Consider the following 12,995-nt stretch of genomic DNA (forward strand, 5'->3'; position numbering starts at 1 on the left):
ACATTTCGTTAAGTTGCATAGCCTTTATTTTAGATCATGTAGCCGTTGATTACACGTACACACGCACTCTTTCGCGGACTACTCTACACTTGCACAGTATTGCCTTGTAATCACTGTGGTAGACAATTAGAGGCTCGAGCCTTCCATCAAAGCCTGAACCTTCCATCAAGCCTGATTGCAAACGTGAGATCCACACAGGAACGATGTTGAGTCGTGGGTCTCTGTAGCGTCTTCAATTTCAACGAGTAGCGATCTAGCATGAAACTCTCAAAATTAAATAAAATTATGGGATTTTACGTGCCAAAATCACGATCTGATTATGAGGCACGCCGTAGTGGGGGGACTCTGGAAATTTGGACAACCTGGGGTTCTTTAAGGTGCACCTAAATTTAGGTACACGGGTGCTTTCGTATTTCGCCCCCATCGAAATGCGGCCGCTGTTGCCTAGTATGAAACTCTCGATCCATTTGCCTTGCTCTTTCACCACATCGATGTTGAGGTCACCGCACACGAGGATCGGCGTACCATGTGGCTTTAAGGTCTTAATGTTTCTGCCAGGAACGTTTCCGCGTCACAACGAGGCGTGCTTGGTCTGATGTACGCGCTGACGATTACAAGGCCAGTAGGCATCTCGACCCTCTCGACTGCACAAGCGTCTCTCACATGGCTTCTGCATGTCGTTGCCGATACACGGGATCGGCCTTACGGCCACGATCGCGCTCGCGCTTGCGTTCGCGTACGGCAGCCTCTTCGGCCGTGTGCTGCACCCGCGGCCTACCCATAGTGACGGCCGGGAATGCATTGCGTGACGCGCGTAATACAATGCAGATACATACAGTTGCTCTGGGTAGCGTGGCGCTCAATCATCCTTCTTTAAGAAAGGGGCTTTGATTCTATTTTTTTCCGATCCTAAGACAAGCCCGTGTTCACGCGCACTTGCTGTCTCCGATAAACAGAGAAGCTCAGTTAATCGCGACAGGGATGGTGTCATGCCTAACAGACGCAACTTGCCCTTCCAGTGAACTTTGTGCGCGTGCGCCACTCTTGCTGAGCTCATAGCTTTGCGCCGTTATCAGGCACTGACCGGCCGGCTAGTCGACGCTGGCGCGGTACTGCGAATGTAAACTGTAGTGTTCTACGCACATATGTAAGTTGGCTTTCCTAGAGTGCGTTTTCGGCGCTACCGGACGAGTCAGTAAGACATAGAAAGCTTCGGTTTAATAAACAGCAAAGTACTTTGTGCACCCATACGCAGCACAACTAGCCGGCCTTTTCACAAAAATACAGCGATCAAAACAACTACGAAACGGTTTCCCAAGGTGCGCTAGGGCTGCGTTGGTTGTTCGTCTGCTTCTCGAATCTAACCACGTGGAGGACGCTCGTGACAGCCGTGTTCGCACATGCGCAACAGCATTATTGCGAACCGTCAATTCCTGATATTGTGCTTACATAGGCACACTCCTCCCGATGCAAGAGGTATTCTACCTATGATCCCTGGTTCATGGATGTTTATTGGAGATCTTAACGCCGACCATTCACTTCGACGAAGTTGTAATGTGAATTCCAGAGGAACAAGCCTAGCTGCATTTACCTCTGGACATGAAATGGTGTTGTTTAAATAATGGCAGTGCCACATTTCTGCAGAAGCTGACGTGTATCAGTTATTTGTTCTTAGCTATTGTCTCGCAATGCCTCACCAGCAGCGTCCACTGTTTCGCAGACAAAGAAACCCATAAAAGCCGCCACATTCCTAATTACCTGGAGATAAAGCCAAATCAATTTCACCAAATAAAAGAGAAAATTCATCGTTCACCTGAGAGCACAAATGTACAAAGTAAAGCCACTAAAGGAGTTTTGCAGAAAGCTTCGCAATAGAAGAAAATTCGTCCCGGTCCGGGGAGCTTCCTACTGCTCTCAGATGGATGGTATATTTTTCTTCGTTTCCATGAAGGTTCCTTCACCTTGCGACTTTACGCAGAACTAATTTGTCATATTCAGTTTCACCTAATATTCTACAAACAAGAGAGTGGTCCGTGTCTAAATCTACTATGGAAGACGCATGCTAAGAAGGTCAAATCGTGAAGGTCATGCCCGACGATCTGCGCATACTTCGGTCATTGGCAAAATGTAAGAATATTGAGAAGAAAATAGGGCGCTTTCTTTGAGTCTGTTCGCGGTGCAGGCAAGATACAAATGCATAAAATCAGTTGATGACCTAAGAGAGGTCAAACGTATTCAAAAGAGAGAGAGAGAGAGGTGAGGAGATTAAACAGAGGCGAGTTTCCGGTTTGCTACCTGCACTAGTGTGGGGTATATAGGGGCTGTAAAGACGACAAAGAGCGAGAGGATAAAAATAAAAGAAACAAACAAAGGAAGAAAGAAAGGGGGGGGGGAAAGCAGGCAGGTAACAGAAAAGGCGTTCCACTCACAGGCGTTCACATAGGCTGGTCAATTTCAAGAAGCGCAGTAGCGCTTGCACGGCCTTCTGATGCGGTGTTAAGTCGCGTCGATGTTTCAGAATTCTTTCTTCCGACAGAGGCTGGTAGTCCAACTGGTTCAGCACGACGGAAAGCGATTGTCTCTGCACACTGCATTGCGGGCACTGGCAAAGAACGTGATTCGTTTCCGCGTCGCCGCAATCGCCGCATGCTGCGGTGTCAGCTATCTCTATGCGGAGCGCGTAAGTATTGGTAAATGCGACGCCCAATCATAGTCTACACAAAAGGGTCGCGTCTGTTTGGGGAACTCTTGGTGGAATTCGGAGGCTTAAGGTTGGATACAGGGTGTATAAACGGGCGCATTCAAAAGAGAATTCAGCGTCGCACTGCCGTCAATCTGAACGCCCGAACTATTTGCTCTAATATCGCGACCCACGTAAGCATCTGTCACACGCATTGAGAGCACTGCGTAGATTTCGAACAGTTCCTCAACTCAACTCCTTCAAACGTCTAGCATTTGATCAGTCAACGTATCAGAAGATCCCTGCGCAATGATAGCGGGTCCGATGTTCAAACCTCGCCCATTTATCCCAATTGTTATTGCTGGCTCCCGACATGTGTGGATCCATCGATGGGTGAAGAAGTCCGTGCTACACTTGAATCAATTACCCAGAAGTCACCCTGACAATGGAATATTTTCAGCCCTTCTATAGCATCCCCCCTCCAAAGCATAGAAAGAGAGAGAGAGAGAGAGAAAAGATTCGGACGGCAAATAAAAACCATAAGAACGCATTGCCTCAGCTTATCATCACAGCAATAAAAAGGGGCATAACGTGCTTTTCTGCTGCTTCCAGGACCCAGCGTTGTCTGTGGGAATGACTGTTTTGACGCAGCCGCTTGATCTGTACGTGGAAGTAGTTCCAGAGGTATTCCACAGGACCTAGCTTTTCCCAATAAACGCGTTAATCTTCTGACATGAAGCTCCAATGCTAGAGAGGCTGGTGCTGCCGTCGGTATGACGTTCTAGGTGGCATCACGTGGCGGCGACTCGCCGGTCCGTCGTTGTGGGACAAAGTGCGCTGGTATTGTGCCTTCCTTCTTCCAGTACGTGCGTGCGTGTGTGCGTGTTTGTGTGTGTGTGTGTGTGTGTGTGTGTTGATAAATAAAGTTTAAAGGATCCTGCGACTCTCCAACCACAAGCAGGGACGCCTTTTTGGGGACTTCGGATTACTTTTGACAAGTTTCAGTTTTTTAACGTGCATTCAATAATGCACTGTTACACGAGCGTTTCTTGCCTTCCGCGCCCATCGTAATGCGCCCGCCGCGGGCCGAAACCTCGGGCTTGAACCTACAACATCGGGCTAAGATGCGGAACGCCATAGCCACTGAGATACTGCGGCGGGCGTCACTGACGGAACTGGGCCTAGGTTGAAATGTCAGTTGCGTACGCAGACGAACCAACATTTAGAACTTGAAAAATACTACTGTCGTAGCCAACCATACTAACCTTTGGAGAAAAATTGAAAATTGTTTTGATTATTCAAGCTGTTGACTATTCCCTAGAGATTCGCAGGCTACTTTTTCTCTTCACAGACACTGTTAATAGAAATACTGAATGCTGGGCGAGTTGGTATTCCATACTGACGAAGGACGAATCTTGTTTATCGCACTATTCTTCCCTTATGAATGAACACTGCTGCTCTAAATATGCGCCAGTAGAATGATCTGCACTATAAATGCTTATGATGCGTATTCATAAAATGTTCACACAACGGCGGCCGTAATTTCAGTTGTCGATATAGTCGTACATTGGTTGTATATCGATTTTCCAGTAGCTTGTCTCTGCGGCGTGGCTAGGTCTGTATATGCAAAAAAAGGTGAGGCTTGCAGACAGGACACAACAGAAGTGGACAACACGAACGCCGTTCATGTTGTCCCCGTCTCTTCTCTTGTGTCCTGTCTGCACGCCTCACCTTTTTTGCATAATGAATCCTTACCAACTAGCTCAACTTTCTGTCGTTCTAAGGTCTTTATAAACGCCGGCTTTCAAAAATCGGCTTGTCAATAATAAAAAAGCGACTGCCTTTGCGTTCTTTCTCGTCCTAACCTAGGCGCAAATTACACAGTTGTAAAATTGTTAACCATTGCGCTGTAAACGTCAAAACCAATCACGTGGTCATGAGTTGCCTTGATAGCGCGTCTTTTATAGGTAGCGCTTGGAATAAAAATGTTCAACCATGGTGCAGCCGTGTCTGTCTCGAGAGCGATAGAACTGGCGACGAGGATGGAATCCTTCGACGGCCTACAGGCGGGATGCACAGCCCTGCTGCCACAATACTGGCAGCAGTAGCGCCGATTCGGTTCGAAAGCAGGCTCCGGGAACAGGAAGAAATGGAAGACAATCTGCAAGAAACGATAAGTGCAACCTCTTTGCCATGTCAATGTCTCGTGCGTCGCAACCGCGAGGGAGCCCGGCGGAACTTAACCTGAAAAGCGACAACATTAGGTCGTATTTCGAATGGTTCGAAAACTTTATTGACGTAAACGATGTACTAGAGGCAATGAAATTGAAATTATTCGTGAACGTGATGGGTGAGCAAGCCTATCGGGAACTCAAGAAAATTTTAGTTTCTGAGACACCCCCGGACAAAACTTTCGAGGAAGCCCGGAATCGCAGGTTTATAATATCCTACTGTGTACAACAGGGGAGAAACACGGTTGCAATGTTTCCGTGAATATTCATGGAAAGCCAATCTCCATGTTAGTGTACATAGCTGCGGCAGTTAGCTTAAATCCTGAAAGCATATACAGGTTGTCCAAACTATCATGCATCAAGATATAAAAATATGCAGATGGCACGTGGCCAAGGTAATGATTGCCGTCGCTTGGAGATACTCGGATTAATTTTTGCATTCCGCCTAATTACGTAATTAATCTTAATTATTTATCAACTTTTGAAATATTATAATTAGATGAAGAGTGGCAATGAGAAAATTGTACAGCAACATGAAAAACTCGCGATGCAGCTTTGTGTTGCTCAATATACGGGCTACATAAAAGTGTTTTTCCGAGCGTGAAAGAAGCCTGCCAATACACGCAATCTGTCTCGAGCGGCCAGCCATGCGGCCTTGGTGAGTTTTTGTTGTCTAGACGAAACACGCCCAATTCGGTAACAGGAAAGTCTTAGCGGAGGTGTTTTTGAAGCGCCTGCCTCGTAGAATTATTGTCTCCCCTCAAACCCAATTTCGCAAGTGACGTGGCAAACCACCAATGGCTGGATGCAGAGCAGCGAAAACACCAGAGAGGCCAAGTAGATTCTTTTTCGGTCAATAAAAAGTGTCATGTCAAGACAACGCGAGGAGAACCTAAATTTTGCCAAGGGAGGTCGGTGGTACAATTCATCAGCCCCGCATTGTATGTTGTCAGGGTGGGTAGAAACGTACAGTTCACGCATATTGACCCCATACGGAAGCGATGCAGTATTGCGTCAAGCAGAACAGTGGTAGAAGCTCAACACGTTGTGGAGTTTCCAATAGAACACCAACGAAACAAAAGTTACAGGTTGTAGGAATACGGATAATCGCTAACGAAAGCAAGTACAACCGTCAAACGGCCGCATGCTACCGACAACAGTTTCCAGATGACGTCACAAGAACTATTGCGCACTCTTGACAAGTCATCGCCAAGCCCTGACCGACAACGAGGCAAACAGCACCTGAAGGCGGTGCCGTGGCAGGCCTTGGGTGGCTTGCACGAACATTTAATGAGGAAATCATCATCATCATCAGTCTATTTTATGTCCACAACAGGGCGAAGGCTGTCCCTGCGATCTCCAATTACCCCTGTCCTGCGCCAACCGATTCCAACTAGCACCCACGAATTTCCTAATTTCATCGCCCCACCTAGTCTTCCGCCGTCCTCTACTGCGCTTCCCTTCTCTCGGTGCCCATTTTGTAGCCCTGATGGTCCAACGGTTATCTAACCTGCGCATTACATGACCTGCCCAGCGCCATTTTTCTCTTAATGTCAATTAGAACATCGACTATACTGGTTTGCTCTCTGATCCAAAACGCTCTTTTCTTGTCTCTTAACGTTATGCCTAGCATTCTTTTTACCATCGCTTTTTGCGTGGCTATCACTTGTTCTCAAGCTTCTTTCTCAGTCTCCAAGTCTCCGCCATATTTGTCAGCACCGGTAAAATACACTGATTGTACACTCTCCTTTCCAATGATAATGGTAAGCTTCCAGTCAGGAGCTGACAATGTCTGCCGTATGCAGTCGAACGCATTTTTATTCTTCATTGAATTTCCTCCTAATGATGAGGGTTCCCTGTGATTAGTTGACCAAGGTAAAAGTACTACTTCACAGACTCTAGAGGCTGACTGGCGATCCTGAACTCTTGTTGCCCTGCCCGGTTATTCATCATTATCTTTGTCTTCTGCATATTAATCTTCAACCCCTCTTACACTCTCTATGTTAAGGTCCTCAATCATGTGTTGTAATTCGTCTGCAGTGTTGCTGAATAGAGCAGAGTCATCGGCAAATCGAAGGTTGCTGAGCTATTCGCCGTCGATCCTTACTCCTAAGCCTTCCCAGTTTAATAGTTTGAATACTTCTTCCCAGCACGCAGTGAATAGCATTGGTAAGATTGTGTCTCCTTGTGTGACTCCTTTCTTTACTGGTATCATTCTACTTTTCTTGTGTAGAGTTAGGGTAGCTGTGGAATCTCTGCAGATATTTTCCAAAATATTAACGTAAGCCGTGTGTACTCCTTGATTACGTAATGGCTCTATGACTGCTGGTATCGGTATCTACTGAATCAAATGCCTTTTCGTAATCTATGAAAACCAAATAGAGAGGCTGCTTAAACTCTGCGGATTTCTCGATTACCTGATTGATGACATTGATGTGATCATAGAGTATCTCTTCCTGAAACCTGCCTGTTCTCTTGGTTGACTAAAGTCCAGTGTTGCTCTCACTCTATCGGAGATTGTCTTGGTGAATATTTTATGAAATACTGGGAGCAAGCTAATAGGCCTATAATTTTTCAATTCCTTAACGTGTCTCTTTTTGTGGTTTAGCATATTGTTTACATTCTTCTAGTTTTCTGGGATCCTTGCAGTCGATAGACACTTCGTATAGAGAGCCGCCAGTTTTCTAAGCATTATGTCTCCTCCATCTTTGATTAAATCGACTCTTATTCCATTTTCTCCTGCCGCTCTTCCCCGTTTCATGTCTTGCAAGTCCCTTCTGACCTCATCGATAGTTATAGGAGGAGTTTCTGTATGCTGTTCAGTACTGTTTCGAATGGGGGTTATCCTGAGTCATTTGGGTACTGTACAGAACAGTAAGGAATTCTTCCGCTACTTTTACTATACCTTCGACATTGCTGATGACATCACCCTGCTTATCTTTCAGTGCATACATCTTGGTTTGTCCTATGCCAAGTTTTATTCTCACTGATTTCAAGCTGCGTCCATTTTTTACGGCTTCTTCAGTCTTTCTCACGTTATTGTTTCGAATATTATTTATTTTTGCCGTGTTGATCAGTTTTGAGAGTTCCGCAAATTCTATCTCATCTCTTGAGTTGGACACTTTCATTCTTTGTCGCTTCTTTATTAAGTCCGTTGTTACTTGGGAGAACTTGCCTACTGGTTGCCTTGGTGCCTTGCCTCCCACTTCAATTGCTGCCTCTTAAACCAGCCTAGTTACGGTTTCATTCATTACCTCTATGTCATCTTCATCTCTCTGTTCTAATGCTGCATATCTGTTTGCAAGTACCAGCCTGAATTTGTCTGCTTTTACCCTTACTGCCTCGAGGTTGACCTGTTTCTTCTTGACCAATTTTACTCTTTCACTCTTCAAATTGAGGTGAATCGTAGCCTTCACTAGCAAATGATCACTGCACTTTATCCTACCTATCACTTCTACATCCTGCACTATGCTGGGATCGGCAAAAAGTATGAAATCAACTTCATTTCTTGTTTCGCCATTAGGGCGTTTCCAGGTCCCCTTTCTGTTGGTACGCTTCCTGAAAAAGGGGTTCGTTATTCTCAGCTTATTCCTTTCTGCGAATGCTAACAGCATTTCTCCTCTAGCGTTCCTATAATCGACGCCGTAGTTGCCAATTGCTTGTTCACCAGCCTGATTTTTCCCCACTTTTGCATTGAAGTCGCCCATTACTACAGTATACTGAGTTTGCACTTTTCTCATCGCTAATTCCACATCTTCATAAAACTTATCTACTTTATCATCATCGTGACTGTATGTTGGGGCGTACGCTTGTACTACCTCTAATCTAAACCTCTTAGTAAATTTGATTACGACTACTGCTACCCTCCAATTAATGCTGTAGAATTCATCAGTGTTGCCCGATATGTCCTTATGGATTAGGAATCCTACTCCGTATTGCTTCTTATGAGGGAGACCTCTATAGCAGAGGACATGGCCGTTATTAAGCAATGTGTAAGCCTCAACAGTTCTTCTAATCTCATTAAGGCCGATAATATTGCAAACAATGTCTGATAGTTCCTCAAAGAGTCCTGCTAAGCTAGCCTCACTCGAGAAGGTTCAGGTGTTAAACGTTGCAAGGGTCACTTTCCATTGGCAGCCTGTCCACACAGAGATTCTTAGCACCCTCTGCTGCGTTACCGGTCTGACCGCCGCCTTGGTCAGGTGCGCGGCTGGGGACTGAGGGCCATGGGATAATTGTAGGAGTCATAAGTGAGGGGGTGGCGAATACTGCACCAGGGAGGCCAATTCTTGTTTTGGTGAGAGAGCGCTTTCATTGAAGCTTAGTAGGCCTTTCTAATTTGGTTGTACCTGGATTAGTATAGCCCCACTCGCTCTCGGCATCTTTTGCCGGTGTCAGGCACCGATCCAAACCCGCAGATGCCGGCCAACATGCCCGCCAGTTTCTTGGGCGCCTTAAAAACTACCGGGACTTCACATTTTCAGCCAACTTTCTTAGGCGGTGAGAGATTTGGTGGTACTGCGGGATGGGGGGGGGGGGGGGGGGGTCAACAGGTCTCCGGCGTTGCGGCTTTTCGATTGGACGGAGCTCTGGTGTGCCCCACGCTTCCTTGGCAAGGGCTTCCAGCATCGAGGTGACCATCTCACAATGAAATCCTGCGCTGTGCAGTTTCTGCAGCTGAAAAAGCCCGCTATGTTGCACTTCATGCTGGCAGGACTTATCAAGAGCAGCACGCCGGTAGGTTTCTGCATTTCCCTTTTGACAAGCTTCGCATGAGCAGGCTGGTAGTTTAAAATACATTTTTTTAGCGAGGCTGATACCTGCAGCACGCATGGGATCCAGAAATAACAATGTAAATGTCCAGGAACTGCAGGCATCCATGCGATGGCACTCGCATGGTGCAACATGGTGCAGGGAAAGAAGAAAAAAGAATGAATGCAGTACCAAGCACGTTGACAGGTTCATCCCATGCAGAATACGGGTAGTGTACCAGACACCCCTCTCTTGTAGCAGCAGCTACATATGGCAGACAGGACGGTGTTTAAACATCAAACTGCAGGAGCACCGCGCAGGAGTAGAAGGATTGGCGGGGGGTGGCTAACTGGCTGGCCATTGTCGCCACTGCCATAATTGCACACCTAGGTTCCACGACACAAAAGTCTTGAAGATGTCCGCAGCACAAGTGAGCCGAGAAATCCATGAAGCATACTGTGTAAAGATCCAATCTGGCAGCTGCGTAAGCAGCTCTTCAGTGCCACTAAGTAGAAAAGAGTGCAAATATTTACAAAGAAATTTGTGCCACTTACGCCCGCATGCCAATGTCGAGTGATGGTTGTCCGATGATTATCAAGTGTGATTATGATACATGTATAAATGTGTGGCTTTCCTGGAGTAAATCTGAGTTGAAGTTCCGCGCTTGTCCAGTATGTTTCCTCCTTCGTCTGTTGTCGTTTGCGCGGTTACATTATGCATTCAAATAATGACCACCAACTAACCCGCCTTTCTCTGTTTCATATCCCCGAATACGTTTGAAAGATCTGCATAAGCAAGCTTCTATGTATTGCTGCGCCCACAAAGCGAGAATTATGGCATGTGCAGATGTTAGGAATTTGTCCGTGTTATATTTTCTAGTGTTGTCACTAGAAAGCATGGGCAAGGTAGGTCACTAGTGTATTGCAAAACCCTTTTCGTAAAGCTTTCACGTCTAAGAGATCCGTTGATTTATCCCCCCTCTGCGGGTTTTCCTGAACGTCATAGGTTGCACGATATAGTGTCAATTTTCAGTGGTCTTAACATCGCGTTTCCCGAATCTCACCCACGCATGCGGCCTTGAAAGCGCATAGGTACACGGTATATTTTCGGTGAATTTGAACAGCACCTGTAACTCGTGTGAAAAAAGTAAGAAAAGAAAAAAGTCTGCAGCGCTTACCGAGAAGCCCCGAGCCACGTATCGTCCGCTCGTTGTCTTGTCTGCCTGCCTCCTGCCATCCGAAACTTGCGCTCCCGGGTAAATACTAAGAGTGGGGAGACCGGCCGCCTGTCCAATACGGCGCTGAGCCTCGCGCAAAGCAGACGTCCTTGACAGCTCCTAGGTGTCTTTGGCCTTTCTACAGCTTAGGACAGGGCTTATACTAGAGCTAATGAGAGGCAAGAAATGGGGGAACTGGCCCCGTTGTTTCCCAAGAACGCTGCAGGCATGTACGCCAAGAAGTTAGGAATCCTATGCCTCAATTAACCTACAGTAGTGCCGTCTTCGATCAGTCAGACATGGTTTGAACATTTGGCGCGTAGAAGTAATTGATGGCCCTGCTACCGCCACGCTCGCAATACAATTCGCTGGAATACAACCAAAAATACGCAAGAAAGAATAACTGCAAACGTAGACGAGCGGAGTGGACGCAAATATGATCGTTCTGACGTGATGAAAATCTGTGTGCCAACTTTACAAGTGGTGTCGTCACCCCCTTTTGCCCTTTCTCCGCGTGAACACTGTAAAACGTTCTAGTCCTTTCTCTCTGTTCCCTTTGCGCGGAAATTTCGCATCATCAAAGAAAGCCCGCTTTGGCAGCGCGCCCCGCAAGTCGCTGCGGACAAATTCTTGAGCATTTGCAGTATTATGGAGTGCGCAGTGCCAACATCCACTCACGCACTAGGCTCCACGAATACCTTTGCAAGCAAAACAATAACGAATTTAAGAACTCGCTGTTAAGTGTTCCTTAGACAACTCCTAGTCTGCACTAAGACGCGTTCTTAAAATCTTTATTATTTTCGTTAAATAACGTTAGTGCAAGCCGCCCCCGAACAGAACTCGTGCAAGCCTTGGCCACGCCGAAGATGTCGCACCCGTTGCTACGGGGGCTCCAACCGCCGCGCCACCACTGTGGCGACGCAATCGCACTCGCAGACCTTACAACAAGTACACCACTGAAGACTACAGAAAGAAAGCCAAGTAGCCAGTTTGATTAACATCTGCTTTGTTAAGGAGGGAAGAGTACTCCGTAACAATCAAAAGCGAGCACATGATTCTGACCGGCCTTGCCTTCATAGCGTGCCTTGTATATAAGATGCGAGTTGCTTGAAATAAACTTGCATTCTTTCCGACGTTCGACCACGGTGCTGGCGTGTCGGTCCCGACAGGGATTTAACAGGTGTCAATGCGAAAATCGTAAACAAGGTCTTATAATCAGGCACCTTATAATGAAATCGTAAAACCTGCCAGGTATGCGTTTTTCATGCTGCTCTAACTTCCGCGAGACACCGAAACGCAGTTCATTCAAAATTCAACGTTATTTTCTGTGCGCTGAAATTGAAGGGCATATATCATCTCAAACAGGCGTAAAGGAGTCCGTGTGTCACTACGTGAGGTGTTGTATATTTAGTGTGTCTGGATGGTAATAAGAACCATCCCCATAGTTATTATTTAAATTTCCTCACTAACTCTTGCATTATTACAATAATGCAAGAGAAATGCCTTAATACGCTTGCGTAATTCACTTTGCGTTTGGCGAATTCTATTTACTGGAACCATAAAGCGGTAAGTAGAGTCGCGTACTACTCATACTTTCTCTTTCTCTTCTCTGTTTCTGTCATCGCACCAGGCCTTATTATCTTTTTACCTTTGCGTAAGTAAGTCCACCGTTTCGAAAAGCTTCAACAATGCCTAAACTGCCTCAATACCAAGTTTGCACCTGTGTACGACGCAAGGAATTAACCCTGAACTACGCGTGGCACGCTGCGTTTTCAACAATATGAAAGCGATTAAATGTACTTTCTCTGGTGAGCGTCGCAGGGCACTTAGACCGACGAATTTTCAGTGCACCAAATAAGTTCATTGCGAGCCGGCAAGAAATATAAGAAGTGCCCGTGTGCGCAGCGGTCATCAGGGCGCAAGCGCAGCGGGCCCTTACCGGTAGTAAAGTCGGGGTGTGCGCGTGACAGCAACCCCGAGCAGGTTCTTCTCTAGCCGAGCTCGGGTAATTCATCAAAATTGACGGAAAAGCCCTGAGGCAAGTTTCGAGTCTTTCGCGAACCTCCTGACGCACCTTTCAGTAGAACGCCAATTCCACTTTCCTTGGTCGTGCCTG

This window comes from Dermacentor variabilis, chromosome 1 (genome assembly GCF_050947875.1).
Source record: "Dermacentor variabilis isolate Ectoservices chromosome 1, ASM5094787v1, whole genome shotgun sequence".
NCBI lineage: Eukaryota > Metazoa > Arthropoda > Arachnida > Ixodida > Ixodidae > Dermacentor > Dermacentor variabilis.